The 18143-nt window shown below is 54.5% G+C and overlaps 1 protein-coding gene across 11 annotated transcripts in view; it reads left to right on the forward strand.

Moving 5' to 3' along the window:
- Positions 1–5703, forward strand: part of CELF3 (CUGBP Elav-like family member 3) — a 47392-nt gene extending 41689 nt beyond the window's left edge. For 7 of the 11 annotated variants that reach the window (XM_073322559.2, XM_073322566.2, XM_073322565.2 and 4 more), the window contains one exon: positions 3056–5703. The gene's annotated coding sequence lies outside the window, so the exon portion shown is untranslated. The remainder of the gene's footprint in view (positions 1–3055) is intronic. The other 4 variants (XM_073322561.2, XM_073322560.2, XM_073322562.2 and 1 more) reach the window with 3 other exon arrangements.
- The last annotated feature ends 12440 nt before the right edge of the window (positions 5704–18143 follow it).

Genomic DNA, 18143 nt, shown 5'->3' on the forward strand with positions numbered 1-18143 from the left:
CTCTGTTATTTTTCTGGTCTGATTGTCCCCCTCCCACCCCCCCTCCAACCCCTCACCCCATCTCTTAGAGCATTTTTTTGTTGGTCACTGGGTCATTGCTTGTGTCACGTTTGCTGCTCATTTGGTTTGTTTCTTGGCTTTAGCTGACCTGGGGTCGGGCTCGTTTCTGCGCGTTGTGTGTGTGTGTTTGGGGGGGTTAAAATGCCTCTTTGCAGGCCCAGGGTGGGGGGGTCCCTTCCACCTCCCTCTTTGCCAGCTGGATTCCCAACGCAGCAGCACGGCACAGGGGCTACCCAGGCCACAGTAGGAAACCCTCCCCGACCCCCTCTTCCTGTCTCCCAGGCCTCTAGCTGCTGTGCAGGGAATAGGCAGAGGAGAGTGGGGCATGTCCTCTGTGGTTGGGCACAGCAGCTGTTTATATGGAGCTCATGCACCCACTGTTAGAATGCAGCCACCCCTTGGGCAGGGCATGGCCGCTGTTTATGGAGGGGATCAGGCCATCATTGCTACAATGCAGCCAGGCTGGGGCAGGGCATGGCAGCTGTTTATATAGAGTGCACCTCTCCCGCACACGAGTAAAATGCAGCTGCCTCTGGAGTGGGACACAGGGGCTGGTTAACAACTGCACAGCCCCACTGCACGAAGTTTAGAGGAGGAGGTGGGGCGGGGGGAAATTCTCAGGTCCAAGTGACAGCAGAGTCAAAAGGGAAACATGATCCGAGTCATGCAGTGAGCCGCATACAGGAGGCTTTGTAGTGATTGGGGGAGGGGCTGGGCATCAAGACGCCTGGGTTCGAGCCCTGGGTCAGGAAGGGGTCTGTATAGTGGCTCCTCACCATCCTTCTAATGAACCATCCCTCAGGGCTCCAGGGTCCCCCCATCTGCCAGAGATGGGCATGGGGCAGGGGAGGGTCTGGTCAGAGCCTGGCAGCACATTGGTGCCCAGCCTCCTGGGAGGGCAACAGGGTCACACCCATAGGTGTCTTGCTGGGCCAGGCCTTGGCCTTTCTGGAACCAACCCCCCCAAGACACACACACCCCTGAGAACAGGGTGGCCACGAGTCCAGCCGATGCCCTGCAGCACTGCAGGCTTGGATCTCCCTGAGAGAATAGCTTGGGTGGGGGGGGGAGGAGGCTGTACCCTAAAACAGACCTGGGGAGAGATGCCCCACTCGGCCCCCTTTGCCCGGGGTGGGTTGTACCCCCCCCTTTTATCAGCACCTCCCAGGACTGGGACGGTCTGTAAGCCCCAGGGGCACATGTAAGATCAGTGCCAGAACTGGGTTTCACCCACCCAGGGGTGCCTACCCCTCCCCCAACACAGCTGTGACTGGACACGATCCTCCCCCCCATACACTGCAGGCTCAGGCCAACTTCACACCCACACACACCCACACACAGCTGACAGCTGCTAGTGCCGGCTGCATGGACAAGGGGCAGGCAGGAGGTGGTGGCCCCCACCAGCTTGGCATTGGCAGCTCCGGCCCACACCCTCCCCCCCCCCACGCGGTGCTAATTTCCTCCCCCTTCCCAGAGTTTCTCTACTATAGCTGACCCCAACATCACCCCCCCCACACACACACAAACATCCCCCCCCCTTTGCCCTTCCATCCCCGGCATGAGTCCAGCACCCCTCCCCACCCCGCACCCCCTTTGGCAGCCTGGCTAAAGGAGAGTCCTGATTGGCTGTTACTCAGCAACCAGAGGTGCCCAAGGAGCATCCACTGCGGGTGCAGTGCTGGGGGGAGGGGGGCCCGCGTCTGGGAATTCAACCAGCCCAGGGGGTTACAATTGGGGTGGACGTTGTTGTGTGGCCCTTGGCAGGCCATGGTGAGTGCGGGCGGACGGGGCTGGGTTTAGCTCCAGCCCATGGAGTCACTATGGGCTGGGCGAGGCCTCCCCACGGCCGCAGGGGGTGCAGGCCACAGAGCCCCCGACTGACACAGCCCCCCAGCTGAGCTCAGAGGCCATGTCATCCAGTGATCTCGTGCTGTGACTGTGCTGGGGAATCTGCTTTCAGCGAAGGGATGTGCCACACACACACACACCCTTTGGGCACTGGGCTTTATGGGGTGCGGGGTCAGATGTCTTAGCTCTCTTGGGAGGATCCACCAGCCAGCCAGTGCCCCTGGAGGGAATGACCCCGGTCGCTCCTGCAGGGGTGTCCCCTCTGGGGGGCTAACCTGGGGGGCAGGAGAAGCCAGGGGGATGGAGGGGAGGGGTTATTTGGGCTGTGGGGGGCCCAAGGACTCAGGGCCCCATTGTGCGAGGTGCTGCACGATTGGCCGCGTAGCAGCAGGGCAGAGCCCAGCATTCCCTGGCTCTGCCCAGGCCCAGGCCCCTGGTCCCACGGAGCGAGCGGCTGGTGAGGCCCACGAGAGCCCAGGCAGAGCTGAACCCCTTTGCGCTGCACCCGGCAAGCAACTTGGTGACGGGCCCGAGCTGGCTGGTCCCACACTCCGCCAGCCCCTCGGGGGGACGGTCCCCTGTCAGCAGCCTTGGGGCCGGGAGGAGAGGACAATCCCTGGATTTCAACTGGAATATTCAAATAGTTGCAACCATGGCCCCTGCACACAGCCCTGCTGATGCCCCTCACTCCCGACCCACAGCCCCCTGCTCTCCCAGGCCTCGGCTCTCCTCCCCCCACAGCTCTGTTGATGCCCCTCGGTGCCAACTCAAGCCCCCTGCTACCCCAACCTTTGGTTCCCCTCAACAGCTTCAGGGTGCCACTCACACCCAACCGACAGCACCTGGTAACCCAGCCATCATCCCCCCTCTGACCCACCAGCCTTTCCTCCCTTCATTCCACCCCCCACCCCCAAAGTCCCAGCCCACCCTTCGCAGTGGGGTGACAAGCAACCCCACCCCGTGTCTAATTGCACCACCTCTGGGGCGTGGGGGGAATCGAACCGGCTGGTGCCCTTCTGTGCATGTCCCAGCCTGCGACCCGACCCCCACGCTCTGGGCTGGAGGAGCATGGCTAGGGGCGCCTTTAACTCTCCCTCTCTCTCTTCTCGCCCCTCCCTCCTTCCCGCCCCCCCCCACATCCCCCCAGGTCTGGAGCTCAATGGAGGAGGGAGCCCCTGGATTGCCCCCACCAGGCCCGTCCCCCCCGCCCCCACCCATTGCAGCTCATCCTTAGCCAGCAGCACCGATCCCGAGCGCCTGATCCGCCAACTGGGAGGATGAACCCGATCGGCAGAACCGAATACGCCTGACTCCACCCATCAGCCCTGGGCTGCGCCTAGCCCCACCAGCAGCCTGCAGCTTGTCGGGGGGGGGGGGCATTTCACCTGTGATCTCGGCCATGCCTTGTCAACAGTGGAGGGAGGGGGGGAAAGGAGCCCCCTCCCCCCCCAGCACTGATCCGCCCCAGCGGTAGCCATGAATTCCTACCACCATAGCCCAGGTGGTGGGGGGGGGAACGGGGCTGACAGGGCACAGCCCTAGGGAATCAGCTGGAGGGCTTGATCCTGCCCTGGAGGTGGGAGGGAAAGAGAAGGGCCCTGTCCCTGTGCCCAGCTAGAAGGCGGGGGGGGGTCCATCCTTTGAGCTTTCTTCTCACCAAACAGGACCAAAACCGGCTCCAAGTACCCGAGGCCTTTGAGGGGGGGAGCCGGACACACTGGGGAAGCTGCAGTCACAAGCTGGGCGGGGGGAAGCAGAGCCAACAGAAGGCACCACAGGCCAGAGCTGGGTGCCTCTGAGTCCAGGGGTGGTGGGCTGCCCATGTGGGGCACCGGTATGTCATTTTCCTCCATTACAGCCAGGGGCCCTGCTTCCTCTTGCTTCAAGCAGATGGGATCCTCCACCACCATTCTGGTCGACCCAGGAGCCTGGGGGGACCGTGCCCAGCCGGGGGTGGGGTGATTAAAGCTGGTCTTCCCCTCCGTCCCAGAGCCTCGCCCCAAGCCCACCCGGGCTCTCTTAGTGCCTCTGTGGCTTATTACCACCTGGCACCGTGGAGGAGACATGGGACGGGCACTATGGCTGAGGCCCGGAGGCGGGGGGAAGGAAAGGACCGTGTCTTCCCCACCTCTATCCCTCAACGTGGCATCAAGGGGCAAGCCACAGGCATGGGGGCTCACACAGCTGGGGGAAGGAAGGGATGGGCAGCAGCTCCTACACCGAGCAGGCACCTGGGAGCTAACACATAGGGAAACCGGGACACCCACCCGCAGCCTCCACAGGGCTGATATCCCACCTCCACTCCCCTGCCCCTGCCAATCAAGGCAGGAAGTGTCAGACACTCTAAGCCCCCCGCCCCACGCACAATCAGCTCCCTGAGCCCACGGCCCAGACATAGCCCCCTTCGTGGATTTCCAGGCCATAGCCACTGCTTCGTTCCCATCCAGTTGTCCCGCCACGTGGATTTTCTCCTCCTTTATGGTTAAAAATTTGCTGTTTTCAAATCCTGGCCCGGGCAGGAAGAGCCAGAGAAGCCAATTCCACCTCCCGCCGTGCCCCATTAAGAGCCACAATGTCCTTTGGGTGGCAGAAGGCTAAGAAACTCTCTGTGCGCCATCCGAAGCAAGAGTTCTGACTAAGGATGCAGCCCCAAGAGCCCCCAAACGGTTGCCGGCTGCCCCCTAACCTGCCGCGGCATCTTCCTCCCCTTCCGTCCTGGGCTCATTTCCCGTTTCCCTTGTTCCATACAGCAGCCCTCTGAAAAATCCAGCCCTGCGCTTGAAACCGAGCTGGCTGCCCTGGGAGGCAGTCCTGAGCCTGCGATGGTTTATGCTTAGGAGCAACGGCATGCTCAAAAGTGATACTTCTGCTGTCACAGCCTCTGGCACCTCCGACTGAGATCAGGGCTCATTGTGCCGGGCGCTGCCCAGAGACAGAGTAACCAAGATCAGGGCCCCGTCGTGCCAGGCACTGCCCAGAGACAGAGTAACTGAGATCAGGGCCCCATTGTGCTGGGCACACCCCAGACACAGTGAGCAACAGCCCCTTCCTGGAAGACTTTAATAAAGAGTGGGAGGGGAAACCGAGGCACAGAGAGGGGCCATGACTTGCTCACAGTCAGGGGCAGAGACAAGACCAGAACCCAGGTGTTCTGACTCCTAGTCCAGCCTCCAAGCCACTAGGTCAGGCTGCTCCCCAAAGCGAGCCCAGCTGTAAAGTTACTCCAGCAAGAGATTGCAGGGTGGCTGCTCCCCTTCTCTCACAGCTCCGGGTCAGAAATTATGCTTCTCCTGGCCTTAGTTCTCCTCTCCAGCCATTTTGTTTTGAGGCCCTCCCCATCTGGCAATTGTAAAATATCATGATACTCTACATGCTGACCAACCTCTCATCTCTACTGCGCTCTGAAATCAACCTATACCATGGGAAAGAGAAAAAGAAGAAGAAGAAGAAAAAAAAAAACTATGTTTACAGTCTCCTGCTAATCCAGTAATTGTAAATAATTTCGTTGAGATTAGCTGTGATCCAAAAGGATTCAAGTTGCTGCCATTTTCTCCTCTCCAATTTTAGAGAATTTTAATGGTTTTTCTTTTTTTTTTTCTTTTTATTTGGAGGGGGGGTGAGAGGGAGGGGGTTTATTACCTGGTACTTTTATTTAGAGGGGAAAAAATACAACTTTTAGTGGGGAAAAAGAAAAGAAAAGTTGAAGTCTATGTTTCAGACGATATCGATGCTTAACTTATTTGTTATTTATTGCCATTTACTTTAAATAATTTAATTTTTTTTCTGTCTAAATAAAAGAAGTAAAATCAAAGAAAGGGCCCCAGGGCTGGGTTTTTAATATTATTAGTGGCTTTAAAAAACAACAAAAACCAGATGCAGCTGAGAGCTCCCATCAAGATTCCAGAGTAACGGACATAGGGCAACTTGAGCTTGGCACTCCATCGTGCCGGGGGCTACCCTGACACACAGTAACTGAGATCAGGCTCTGTCATGCGGGGCACTGCCCACACACAGAGTAACCGAGATCTGGGCCCTGTCATGCAGGGTGCTGCCCACAGAGTAACCGAGATCGGGGCCCTGTCATGCGGGGCGCTGCCCAGACACAGAGAAGTGAGATCGGGGCCCCATCGTGCCAGGCACTGCCCGACAGAATAACTGAGATCGGGGCTCTGTCGCACCGGGCACTGCCCAGACACTGAGTAACCAAGATTGTGGCCCTGCCATGCCCGGCACTTCCCAGACACAGAGTATCAGGGCCCCGTCCTGCCAGGGCAGCAGACACAAAATAATTGAGATGAGGGCCCCATTGTGCCAGGTGCTGCACAGACCAAGAGACAATCCCTGCCTCAAAGAGCTCACAATCTAAATAGACAAAGGTGGCACAGGAAACTGAGGCACAGCAAGGGGAAGGTGACTTATCCAAGGTCAGTTCAGTGGCAGAGCCAGGAACCAGGAGTCCTGAGCCCCAGGTCACTGTCGCATCTAATTTGCTGTATCTGCGCTGCCCACCAGACCATCCCCACTTCACTGAAACACCCACTCTGTTAAACCAAACCCACGTTCCAATAATATAAGACCACCTGCCCACAGCACTGATCAGCTCAAGGCTCCCAGCTGCATATCCCAACTCCCCCATGTCTAGAAAGTCTCCAGAACAATAAAAGAGCATACAGGCTTCGGGAACCTCAACTGAAGTACCAGTATCCCACCCCCAAGGAGCAATGCTGCCCAAGAACTGGCTGTCACAGAGTGTGGGGGAGTCCAGGCCCTGCACCCCTCTTCCTGGGATTCACTGAGACTCTCAGCCAGCCAGTAAAACAGAAGGTTTATTGGACAACAGGAACACAGTCCAAAATAGGGGTTGTGGGTACAACCAGGACCCCTCAGTCAAGTCCTTCTGGGGGAGCAGGGAGCTTAGACCTGGGGTTCCCTGCATTCCACCCCCCAGCCCCAAACTGAAACTAAACCCCCCCAGCAGGCTCCCTTCTCCAGCCTCTGAGCACATTCCTGGGCAGAGGTGTCACCTCCCCCTCCCCACTCAGGTGACAGGCTCTCAGGTCTCCCATCCCCAGGGCAATTCCCAGGTCAACGCTCCCCCCTCCCTGCTGCGTCACACCGGCTCTAGGCACAGAGTCTCAGGCAGAAAGCGACACCACCCCCTGCTGCTTGCAACAGCTCCCCAAAAAGCGATACCCTAACAAAGCTAACAGTGATGCAGCATTTCTCCTGAGACTAAACTCTTGCTCACAAAGAACTCGCAAGACTGTGTGTCACAGCGCCACTTGGAGCCCCCTTGCTGTAACACGGCAGCTCCAGCCCTGCAGAGCGCATGGCGTCACTACGAGCTGCTGGCGTGGCAAAGGCTGGCTGTAGAGCGCTCCCACCCAGAGACAGATGCATGGGGTTGCCTGGGGGGCAGGCGGGCTTTGGAAGTGCATGATGCAGGCAGTGCCAGGCTACTGCTGCCTTTGAGTCAGGATTGATGAAGGGCCCCTCCCGCCCCACACCAGCAACCGCAGAGAGAGCAGCAGCTGGGGGGCGGGGGGGTGATGGCTCTGAAAACACCCGGGGAGCCCACTCCCCTGGCAGCTGTTTGCTCACAAAGGAACCACGGGCCCTTTCAAATGCTGTGCGTGCTCGGGCCGTGGCGGGCTGGGGTGGGAGGGAGAAAGTGTGTGTTGATGGTTGGCATGCAACCACTGAGGCCAGGAAGCGAAGGCGGCAGTCTTCGGAGGGAGCATCTGATGAGCCCAAAATTAATTGGCAGAGCTGAGATTTGGCCCAGGACAGCTGGGTTCACTCCTGACTTCTGTGCAAAGCGCCCTGAGATCTAGATCAGGGTTATGTCTCATCAGAAAGATGATGCCGCCCTAGTGGCAGGGCATCTCCTGCAGCACAGTGCCCCAGAGCACCACAGCACCCCCCCAGTGGTATAGCACCCCCCCCCCAGGGGCAGGGCATCTCCAGCAGCTCACTGACATCTCCGACAACAACCTGGGCACTTCCTGAGCAGGCTGCGGGGGGCCCCTGGCTGTGCCCAAGACCGAGTTGCCGTATGATGCACAGGCGTTAAATGAGATGCCTTCGCACAGCACGTACGCCCCCAGATGTTGCCCACCCGCAATACACGAGGATGCGCCTTCCAAACATCACCTCGGTGCCAAGGGTGACCGAGAAAGCTACCAAGGGGCTCCACTAGATGGCAGCGCAGGGCAAAGTTTGCGCCACTCTCCCAAGTCTTGCCTGCAAGCGTGGATGCTGGTGGGGTCTCAGGTCGCTTGGTGATGGAGGAGGGCCCAGCAAACACGACAGGTGACCAGGTCCACGGCCGGCGCACACGGTTACACGTGGCACAGCCCGGACCATCCACGACCACTGCAGGCTGTCGGATCCTTGCTTCGCGCCGGGCACGCCTGGTGTTAATGCGCCTTGCGGTGACGTTAACGGAGACGTGGCAAACCTGCTGTTGCTGGCGTGAGCCTGACATGCTTGTACCAGCCGCCACGAGAACAGGTGCCCCGTTTCCGCCGCTCACAAAATATGGCCTGGAGGAGCCTCGAAGCGGCCGGATGAACGAGATGCTCAGGATGAGACAGCTGAGCTTTTCCGAGCGTGTTTTGAATGCCGGCCATCCACCAGCGCCTGAGGACTGTGCTATTAGGAATCTTGTCCCACCATTCGACCCTGCAGAGATGGCACACGTGGGACCGATCCAGGGTCCTCGGGTGGTGACCCTACGCTGTCCATCTCGCACAGCCAACGAGCAGCGTTGTGTGAGCACGGCAGCCCAGCAGACAGTGTGCTCAGTGTCTATTTTGGTGCAACAGCGCCCCAGATGCGGCCAAGGCAGGTCTGTGAGAACGTTGTTGATTTTAATAATCAGCGAGACGCACGGAGCCCCCAGCACAGGTGGATACTTCAGGTTTCTTTAGGCTGATCGTAAAACCAAAGCAATTGACTGCATGTGCAAAGTGTTCTCCTATAAACCGGACATCAACTGAGCACGTGAACAGTGCGCAGCCGTGAGCAAAGAAAAGCTCCTTGATGGGTGAATCTGCCACTTTCAGGCGAGCACGGCAGCATTGCAGGTTGAAAAACTCCCCCGCAGTGCGGAACTGGCTCTGGACTCCTCTGTCAATCGTCTCATGAAATGTATCCTTAGGCATAGCCCAAAAAAGGATGCAAAAAGCATGTGCAAGCCAGCATACAACCATGTTTGGTGTCACCGGTGACCGGGAAGGGGTCCAAAGTCATCCCACCGTGGAAGGGCCAAATGACAGAAAAACTTCGCAGGGCATCCAAAGATGACAACCATTCCCAGAGCCCCTCACAACTTACTCAGACTAGACATCAGCTAAGTCGAAAAAACATACAAAGATCACGGTTTTGCTTCCGCCACTTTTCCTGCAGCTGGCAGGCCCGTGAGGGTCACGTCCATTGTGCCTCATCCAGCCCAGAATCCACAGACTCAGGAAGGATCAGTGTTAAGGCTAGTCAACATGACTGTGCAAGGGTTTTCCCAGCGACAGAGAGGAAGGAAAGGCCATGGTTTGCCCAATCACCCTCACGTTTATAGGTTGACAATGTTGGCATGTAAAACCTCACTCTTGCTCCCAGAGAATGCGGAGGTGCCCTGTAGTGTGGTGGCCACCCTGCTTATAGACCTTGGCAGGAATACCGTCTGCTCCAGGTGCTGGGCCCGGTTTGACTGCTGTGATGGTCTCGGAGGTGGCAGGAACTCATGGACGGAGCCTGTAACGGACACGCAGGGCAGAGGGCTCGGACCTCAGCAGAACCGGCCTCTTCCTCGGGACCTGCTCCGCTCCATCCGTCTCCTGGTCAACTCTGTGTGAGGCTAGCCACCACCCTTGCACATACACACGCCCGGGTAGCCCTAACCCTGCATAATCACCCTATGGAGATTTGAGAGCTTGGGCTTCCCTCTACAGAGCCCTGGCTGCGTCCCACGGCACCTGCTGTGGGCAGAGGAGAAGAGGCTGTTTCTTCAGCACTTACGCAACAGGCATCTGGGGGCTGCTGGCTGGCACTGAGGGGCATCAGCAGAGCTGTGCGAGAGGGAGCCAGAGCTGGTTGAGCCTCCCAGGGTAGCAGGCGCTCCTTGTGGGGGAGGAGGAGGGGACATGCACCTCAGGTACAGTCCTGCACTGTTCAGGTTTTATTGAAATCCTGCAGGCGTCAAGTCATTGGTCTAACAAGCTGTGTCCAAAAGCTGAGTGCCACTCCTGTCCCAGCTCCTCTGCCACGCCCCGGCCATAAGGGTTGGCTGCTGGCAACACCCCCACTCCCAGGAAGGCCAGACACACCTGGCCCCCTACTCCGGAGGAGGCCTGGCCACCTTGCAGAGGTGGCAGCAGTCAAGTGGCGTCCCCCAGCACCCTAGATTGCTGTCCCGTTGGGGGAGGCACCGTCCCCCTCCATTGCCCATGGGCTCCTCTAGGTGTCACGCCATGATGGGCCTTGTGCTCTGGCGGCCGGTGGGGAGTGGCTCCTCCAGGCCAGAGAAGCCCAGGTGGCCACTGGCAGCTGGGGGGAGGGGGAGCGGGGTCTGCTCACCATCTCCCCCGGCTTTTTCATGCACAGGATCCACCACAGCATCCCAAGAACCTCCCATGGGGTGGAGCTCAGGGGAGGCAGGGTTTGAGACTGAAGGGTGGGGTCTGTCTTCACTGGGAAGATGGGGCAGAGCTTGGGAAGGGGGAGGGGTTGAGACTGGAAGGCGGGGCCTTGTCTTCACTGGGGAAATGGGGCAGGGCCAGGGGGCAAAATGGGAGGCCCTGTCCTCGCCAGGGGCAGGTGTGAGAACGGCACGGACCATAGGGAGATGGGGCTTGACTGGGGGGGGGGGGGCAGTGGGGCCTCCAGTCCCCCAGCCAGCAGGATCTAGGCCCATGGCAGATGGGGCAGTTGTACAGGTCCTTGAGGCTGTTTCTCTGCTCGCTTCCCCACAGGCGCCTTGGACCAGATCAGAGCAAGTGCCACAGATGGGCGAGGATCCCCACAGCCCAGCCACTTCCCCAGGCCTGCCCAGCCCCTCCCCCCTCATAGCCCCTCCCCCACAAGAGAGACAAAGGGGGCAGGAGAGGGTTAACTAGTAGTTTCATCAATAAATCAATTTATTTAAAAGAATATGTTACAATTAATTACACTAAGTGACTTTACCAAACAATTTTAGAGTGATTAGCTCTATCGAACGAGGAATGAAACACTGTGAGCAATCGGGGTTTTTGTTTTGTTTTCTTCTTCACATTTCTGAATCACAAAAATAAAAAATACAAGATACTGCCGTGAAAATACAATTCGAGTTCTCTCAAATAAATTAAAACGAGCGTGCCCGGGATCGAACCCTGGGCTATTTTACTGGCTCAAAAAAAAAAAAAAAAAAGCGGGGGGTGGGGGGACGATACAAAATTTCTGTAAATTTAGTAGCAGGCATCCGTTCAATCCCCCTCCCATCCCCCCAGGAGGGGGCACTCCCCCCCCAGCTTACATCAAAAGCTCTGACTGATGTATTATTGCTGTTATATCTGTTGCTTTCCTTCCACGGACAAACCTTTGTATAACACGCTTCAACCCAGGGCTGGGGTGGAAGAGGGATGGCCAGGGAAAGGTATAAAATGCTGAGGAAGGGATCTATTGGGGGCACTGAGATGCGGATTCCCTCCCCCCGAAAGCTCAATGTAACAGCCTACTTATACATACACAATGGTCTGTGGCCTTGGCTACAGGGCAGTTGGTTTGTTACAACTGGCTAAGAGGTGCAAGGTAACAGGTCAGGGAACTTCTAAGCTGGAGCAGCTGGAATCTAAACCAGGAAGAGACGGAGGGTGGCTGGAGACGGTCAAGAGATAAAGCAGACACGGCAGCTGGGTGCTTGCTAAGCTGAATTCTGAAGCTGTGGTAACATCTTCTATAAACCTGCATTTCAATACAGTTCCCTCTAGAAAGGGGATAGGATAGCATCTCTCGCATGCAGACTGGGCTGGGGTGTGGGGACTCTCCAAAGGCTGGGAGCAGTAAGGTTCCAGAGAGTTTCTGCCTCTCTACCTGTCAGCAGGGGAGCGCACAAGGAATGAACAAGAGGAGAGGGCCTGGTGCTGCAGACCAGAAGGGAGAAGGATGTGTCAGGAGCAAGCAAGGGGCCTTCCTGCTAATGGGAAGCTGCTGTATTGTGTCCAAACGACCTGGCTGCTGAACTGGTTTAGTGCAATCTGATGGGTTAGCTGGAAGCAGAAGAGCCTCACGCTGAAGGACAACTACATCTTGGATACCCTGCTTGGGTGCAAAACATACCACCTGCCGCTCCCCCAAATATCCAGGCTCACTCAGTAAGTGCGAGGGCTGTGGAGGCTTTATACAAATTTGTTCAGAAAAATAGAACTGTCTCCATGAGCTAGGCTGCCATCAGCTTTAATAATACATTTCACCTCCAAACCAGACGCGCGTGTGTGTGTGTGTTATAATCTGTAAACCAACTGGTTTTTATAAATGCATCACTCACCAACTTTGCAAAAAGAAAAGGAGTACTTGTGGCACCTTAGAGACTAACCAATTTATTTGAGCATGAGCTTTCGTGAGCTACAGCTCACTTCATCAGATGTTTACCGTGGAAACTGCAGCAGACCAACTTTGGTTTGCAGGGGGTGAAAAGCTTTTGCACAGATAAAAATGTAATTTTCCCAGAGAGCACTTGGCCATCTAAGCCACTCAAATCAAGAGCTCTTACATCTGGCTTTGAGTTAGCTTCCCAACCCTGAAGTAGAGCTCTGTGCAAGCTCGAAACCAACAGAAGCTGGTCCAATAAAATATATTCTCTCCCTCATCTGGTCTGTATAAATGTGGAGAAAACAGAGCAAAAAAGAAAAATCTGCAAGACAGCAAAGAAACAATTACCTTGCTCTGGCCATTACTGCAAACCATCAGGATCAGAGGAGGAAGGGGGGCTGAGAAGTTTATTTCTTGTCTAATTAAGGCTTCCTCATCAGCTGCATCTTCTACCTATTTAATTCAGAGAGCATTTGAGGAAAGCAGTTATTATACCAAGTGCAACCTGACCTATTTAACTTGTGCTGGGGCTTATAGATCTGACATCAGAGCTGCCAAAGCCTATCAATTGATTTTTTTTAAAAATCTGAAAAGTAAAGAGCCTGGAAATGGAAGGGCTGGTGCTGCATTTATGCACTGGAGCTCTTTTTAAAAAGTGACCTGCGTTAAGATAGAGAGAAAGCCTCATTGTTTATTTCTGATGGCACCAAAAATAGGACAAATTATATCAGCCAAGGATTTAAAAAAAAAAAAAAAAAAAAAAGGAAGAGAAATTGACAGAGATTACCCGTTTCTTTCAAAATTTAAACACACAGACAAAAAAACCCAGCATTTCAGGACCAGTCCTATGGGAATGGAAATTTCAGTTCTTCCCCCTCAGGCTCCCAAATCTGGCACTCTGACATGAGCAAAGGTGCTTGCTTTCTAGTTCTCTAAACAGACAGAATGAGCAACATACCTAACAATGGTTAAATGTCACAGCACAGAAGTCAACTGGAGGAGGTTACTAGTTCTTAAGTCGACCTACTTCAGTCAGCAGTGAAATTTCATGTTTATGGCTCTCGCTCCATTTTTGTTTTTTACATGGGTCCTACGGCAGAACTTACTGCTGCAAAGAGATTTCCGGCTCCTTTAGCTATGGAAAATCAAGAGTATTGGCACAAATCCTTCCCTAAATCCAGTGGACTGAGAGAAACCTGGCAACACAATGGCTGATTACAGAGCTACTGCCTGTGTGAAAAGGGTCATAAAGAATATGGGGATCTCCCTTCTCCCAACCCCTGGATTTTAGGGAATAAGCAGAGGCAAGTTAAACCTTCTCAAGGTGCACCCCAACACTGAGGGAAGGGAGACTTGGATCCTGAATAAATTACAGGCAGGGGAGGTGTTTGGGGAATGAAAGAGTTAAGCATTGGGGGGGCTCCCCTTTTGGGGAACCTGTGTAGTGAAAACTGCCCCCTCCTGCCCATGGAAACCAGCTCCTGTCCAATGACACAGCTAGCACATTTCACCCAATAACCCCAATAATTGGTCCTCCAGGCCCAAATGTGGCTCCAGATCTCTGGGGCTCCCTTATTTCCTTCCCAGCAGGAAAAGAACTAGACATGCTCACGGCCACACTGGATGCCAAGGGAGCTAATACTAGGAGAATACAAGTTGCACAGCATCTGCATTCCTCACATAACACTGCAGAGCAAGTCTGACCTCCACCGTCCACTCCTGCTGGTCCAGAGGAATAGCCTAGCTTAGCATCCCTCAAACAGCCTTTTCAGGTTCTCTCCTCAGCCTTAGCCAGGTACCTGGTTGCGTGCAGAGAAGTGTCAGCAAAGCAAAGCTGGCTGTGCATGCAGAGCTCTCTGGGTCCAAGCCTCCCCCCTAACCCAGATCTCTGCTGGAACATGGAATCCTCCAGAGGCTCCCAAAAGCAGTGCTTGTTCCTGTGACATACAAACCCGTTGAACTCCTCTGACTTGAGTCATGTGAGTAGCCGAGCCCAACGAACAGAGACCGGGGAGGGGCTCTTAACACTGCTGCTGAGATCGTTCCATCTGTTCTGATGAGAACAGAAGGAAAGGTATTGCTGATGAGACTGGGGCTCTGAGACAATCTCGTCTCTACATACACAAGGGAGACATTGCCAGTAGCTTATTCAGTCCTTTGGGTCATTTATTGGGAGAGGCTAATGCTGCGCACTTGGATAGTGCCTCCCAGTCAAGGGTCATAAAGTGCTTTACACAGAGGGGTACGAACACCTCATTCTACTGGTGAGGAAACTGAGGCATGGAGCGGGGAAGTGACTAGCCCGAGGTCACTCAGAAAGTCAGTGGCAGAATCAGAAATAGAACACGGGTCTCCTGACTCCCAGTGCCCTGCTCCAACCACCAGAAGAAGTTGCCTGCCTCACACACCGAAGGGGACTCCTCCAAGAGCTCTGAAGGGCTCCTGTGCTGGAGAATTCACACTGCAGCAAGACAGCCCATCCGCCCACTACTGAACTGGCAGAGGGGCACACGATCCCTAGTGCCGTGGCGACCTGGCCGTCTGTGCAGGACGAAAATGCCTTCCTGCCATCAGAGGTTGATGGAGCCGCCTGGAAAGGTAACAGCAGGGTCCAACAACAACAGCTGTTCAGTGTTCTGATTGGGAGCGGGAGAGGTCTCCCTCGGGGGGGGGGGGAATATAGCAATAGAAGGATTAACCAAGGGAAACAAGGAAGCTAACTTATCGAAGAATGGCTGGATGGTCCATGGAATTTAATGAAGGGTGGGGATGGTCCTTTTGTGGGTAGCTTTTCTTATAGCCTTCCAATTCTGCTCCCAACACCAATGAGGGGCAGGAAGTTGGGTAGATAGACCCCAAACTCCACACCCCTCTCAGCCTAAACCGCAAACACTGCCCTACAGGAAGATGCTTTAGGGGAGAGTGACTTTGGAAAGGCACAAGCATTCTTAACCCAACAGCACCTGTCCCTCCCCAGCCACACCATCTGAACAGGTTTCAAACACACCTCCAAACTTTGGATTATCTGCCCATGGCCAGTGGTTTGGGCTGCCCTATATTGTAAATGACTCTCTGCTGCATGGAGTAACAGGTGTTATAGAATACAAAAAGCTTTGTTTAAATAACAAAGAGAAGAATCTTGCGGCCCAAAAGAGCCACTAGCAGCCTGGGACTGCAGGGAAAACCTAATATTGCTTCCCAAACCCACCCTGTTTCTGACCAGCTTAGATCTAAAGTTGGTGTGAAAAATAATTCACTGCATGTTCCAACCAATATTTTGTGTTTCCATCACTATGTAGGTCCTACATCACATGCAATATGTCCCTGTACACAGGACTGGAAAATAAGAACAGTCACACTGGGTCAGACCAATGGTCCATCTAGCCAGTACCCTGTCTCTGACAGCGGCCAGTGCCAGATGCTTCAGAGGGAATGAACAGGACAATTTTGAGTGATCCATCCCCTGTCATCCAGTCGCAGCTTCTGGCAGTTGGCAGTTTAGGGACACCCAGAGCATGGGGTTGCATCCCTGACCATCTTGGCTAATAGCCATCGATGGACCTATCCTCCAAGAACTTACTTAATTCTTTTTTGAACCCAGTTACACTTTTGGCCTTCACAACATCCCCTGGCAACGAGTTTTGCAGGCTGATTATACATCATGTGAAGAAATACTTCCTTTTGTTTGTTTCAAACCTGCCGCCTATTAATTTCATTGGGTGACCCCTGGGTTGTGTTAAATTAAATGATTCAGGGATGTGAGGGAATTAAGCCTTGGGGCATCTAGAGGCCACAGAGCAGGAAAGAAGATGGGAAGTAAGAGGGATATTTGCAAAAACTTTAAGTCCATATATTTAAATGATAATGCTTTCACAGCTGCCCTGAATGTAGACTTCAGCTGCTTCTAAAAGCACTAACCCCCACAAAGTTTCTTATTTTAATAAGCATCTAGCTTTGAGTGAGCCAGGTGCATTTCAAATCCAGTTCTGACTGAGAAAACTTAGAAGCTGCTTTCCTCACACCATCTACAGAGCACAAAAGCTGGTTTGCATAACCTGTTGGCCCAGATACTTAGGTTGCGTCCAGCAATACCATATTAAAGGAGACGGGTTTCTGTGCACCAAGGCGTCCAACGGATTAACGTATTAAAGCCCCTTATACAGCCACCCTGCTTCCTCGGCTCAATTTGTTTTCTTTGCAGAAGGGACACGTAATTGGTTCAAGATCTAAAGCAGAGTTCCTACTGCAGCCTTTAATTTTTGCACTCACTCAGACTAGTGTACCTAAGCTACCTAATTCACACCCAGAAATACAAAGTTTGTAAGTAAAAATGTAGAGGCCAGCAGAACACTGGATTCTAAGCGCAAGGCCAAGATTTCTCCTCGGCTGACGCTGCTCCCGCTTCGACTTGTGACTGGAAGGATACGGTCTATCTTTAGAGAGCATTTCCTGGCCCGCAGTTTAAAGCAGCCTCCCGGCAGACCACACTAGGTTCATGCCATGAAATGCAGTGTCAGACCCCACACGTGGCAAGCTGGGTACCACGAGCCTCAAGGGTCATCCTGCTTTATTAAAGAGATTGATTCTTAAAGGTAAAGGTTTATTGAGTTAGAGCAAGCAGGAAGCCCTGCCCATGTTTCAGCTTTGAGTCTTTCTTTGCAGTTTCTTAGATGCACAGGGAACAGACAACCCAGCTCAGGGGAAAGTTGCCAATTGTCCTAGACTTCTTTCTGAAGACGGGAAGCCAATTCCATTGCTCCCATTTCCCTCTTCTCTTCCCCTCCTGTCTACACTGACTGTTCATTCAGTCCCACACTCCTTAGCCTCTCGCCTTCAAGGTCACCAGGGTCCCTCTGAGGTTCTTCCTGAGTCAAAGGTGGGCCTGTTTGACCTCTCCCTTTGACCCACCCTGGAGTTGAATGTGCCGTGCTCCAGCCCTGCCTGCCCAGAAGGCAAGACAAGGAGCAGGGCCCCCAATACCACTGAGTCCCACAACAGGGCAGAGCTCTGTACTGCTGCCATGCCAGCTGGGCCCCACACTCAGCAGATCAGGTCACTGGCAAGGGCACCATTGCCATTAGCTGGAATGGGCGAGTGAAGAGTTACCACTATGATCCACAGGGACCCCAGCCTAGATCAACACGGGAAGAAGTTGTCAAAACACCAGTTGAGGCAATAAATCAGCCAGAGCGGCGACAAGGATGACCTGACCGCTCACTAGTGAACTAACCTCAAATGTCCTCTAGCCTACGGCTGCCTCATTGGGTCCTTCAACCTGCAGCTGGCTCCCCACATCCAGTCCTAGAACCACACACCTGGGGCCGGGGGGAGATGAAGCAGTAGGAATGCATAACACCTTGGTCTATACAGGGCCAGAACCCCCTCCCCTACAGAAAAGTCTTTGCACTGAAAAGCGCTTGGAGAAGCTGGAAAGCGGCACCACACTAAGCTCTGCTCAAGGGCAGGCGGAGGGCACATGCAGGAAAGGAGAGCAATTACCCAGGCTGTTGCTTAGCTGGCTAGAACAGTTCAAATTCTCACAGAGACAGGGTTGTTTAAAACCCGTCCCTCCTCGCGGATGCCACCCTGCACTGCCAGACCTCGTCTCCCCAACCCTGCCTGGGCCGACCGACTGCTAGTGAAATACAGGCGTCAGCACGGCACCCAAACAA

Source organism: Lepidochelys kempii, chromosome 24 (genome assembly GCF_965140285.1).
Source record: "Lepidochelys kempii isolate rLepKem1 chromosome 24, rLepKem1.hap1, whole genome shotgun sequence".
NCBI classification, from domain to species: Eukaryota; Metazoa; Chordata; order Testudines; family Cheloniidae; genus Lepidochelys; species Lepidochelys kempii.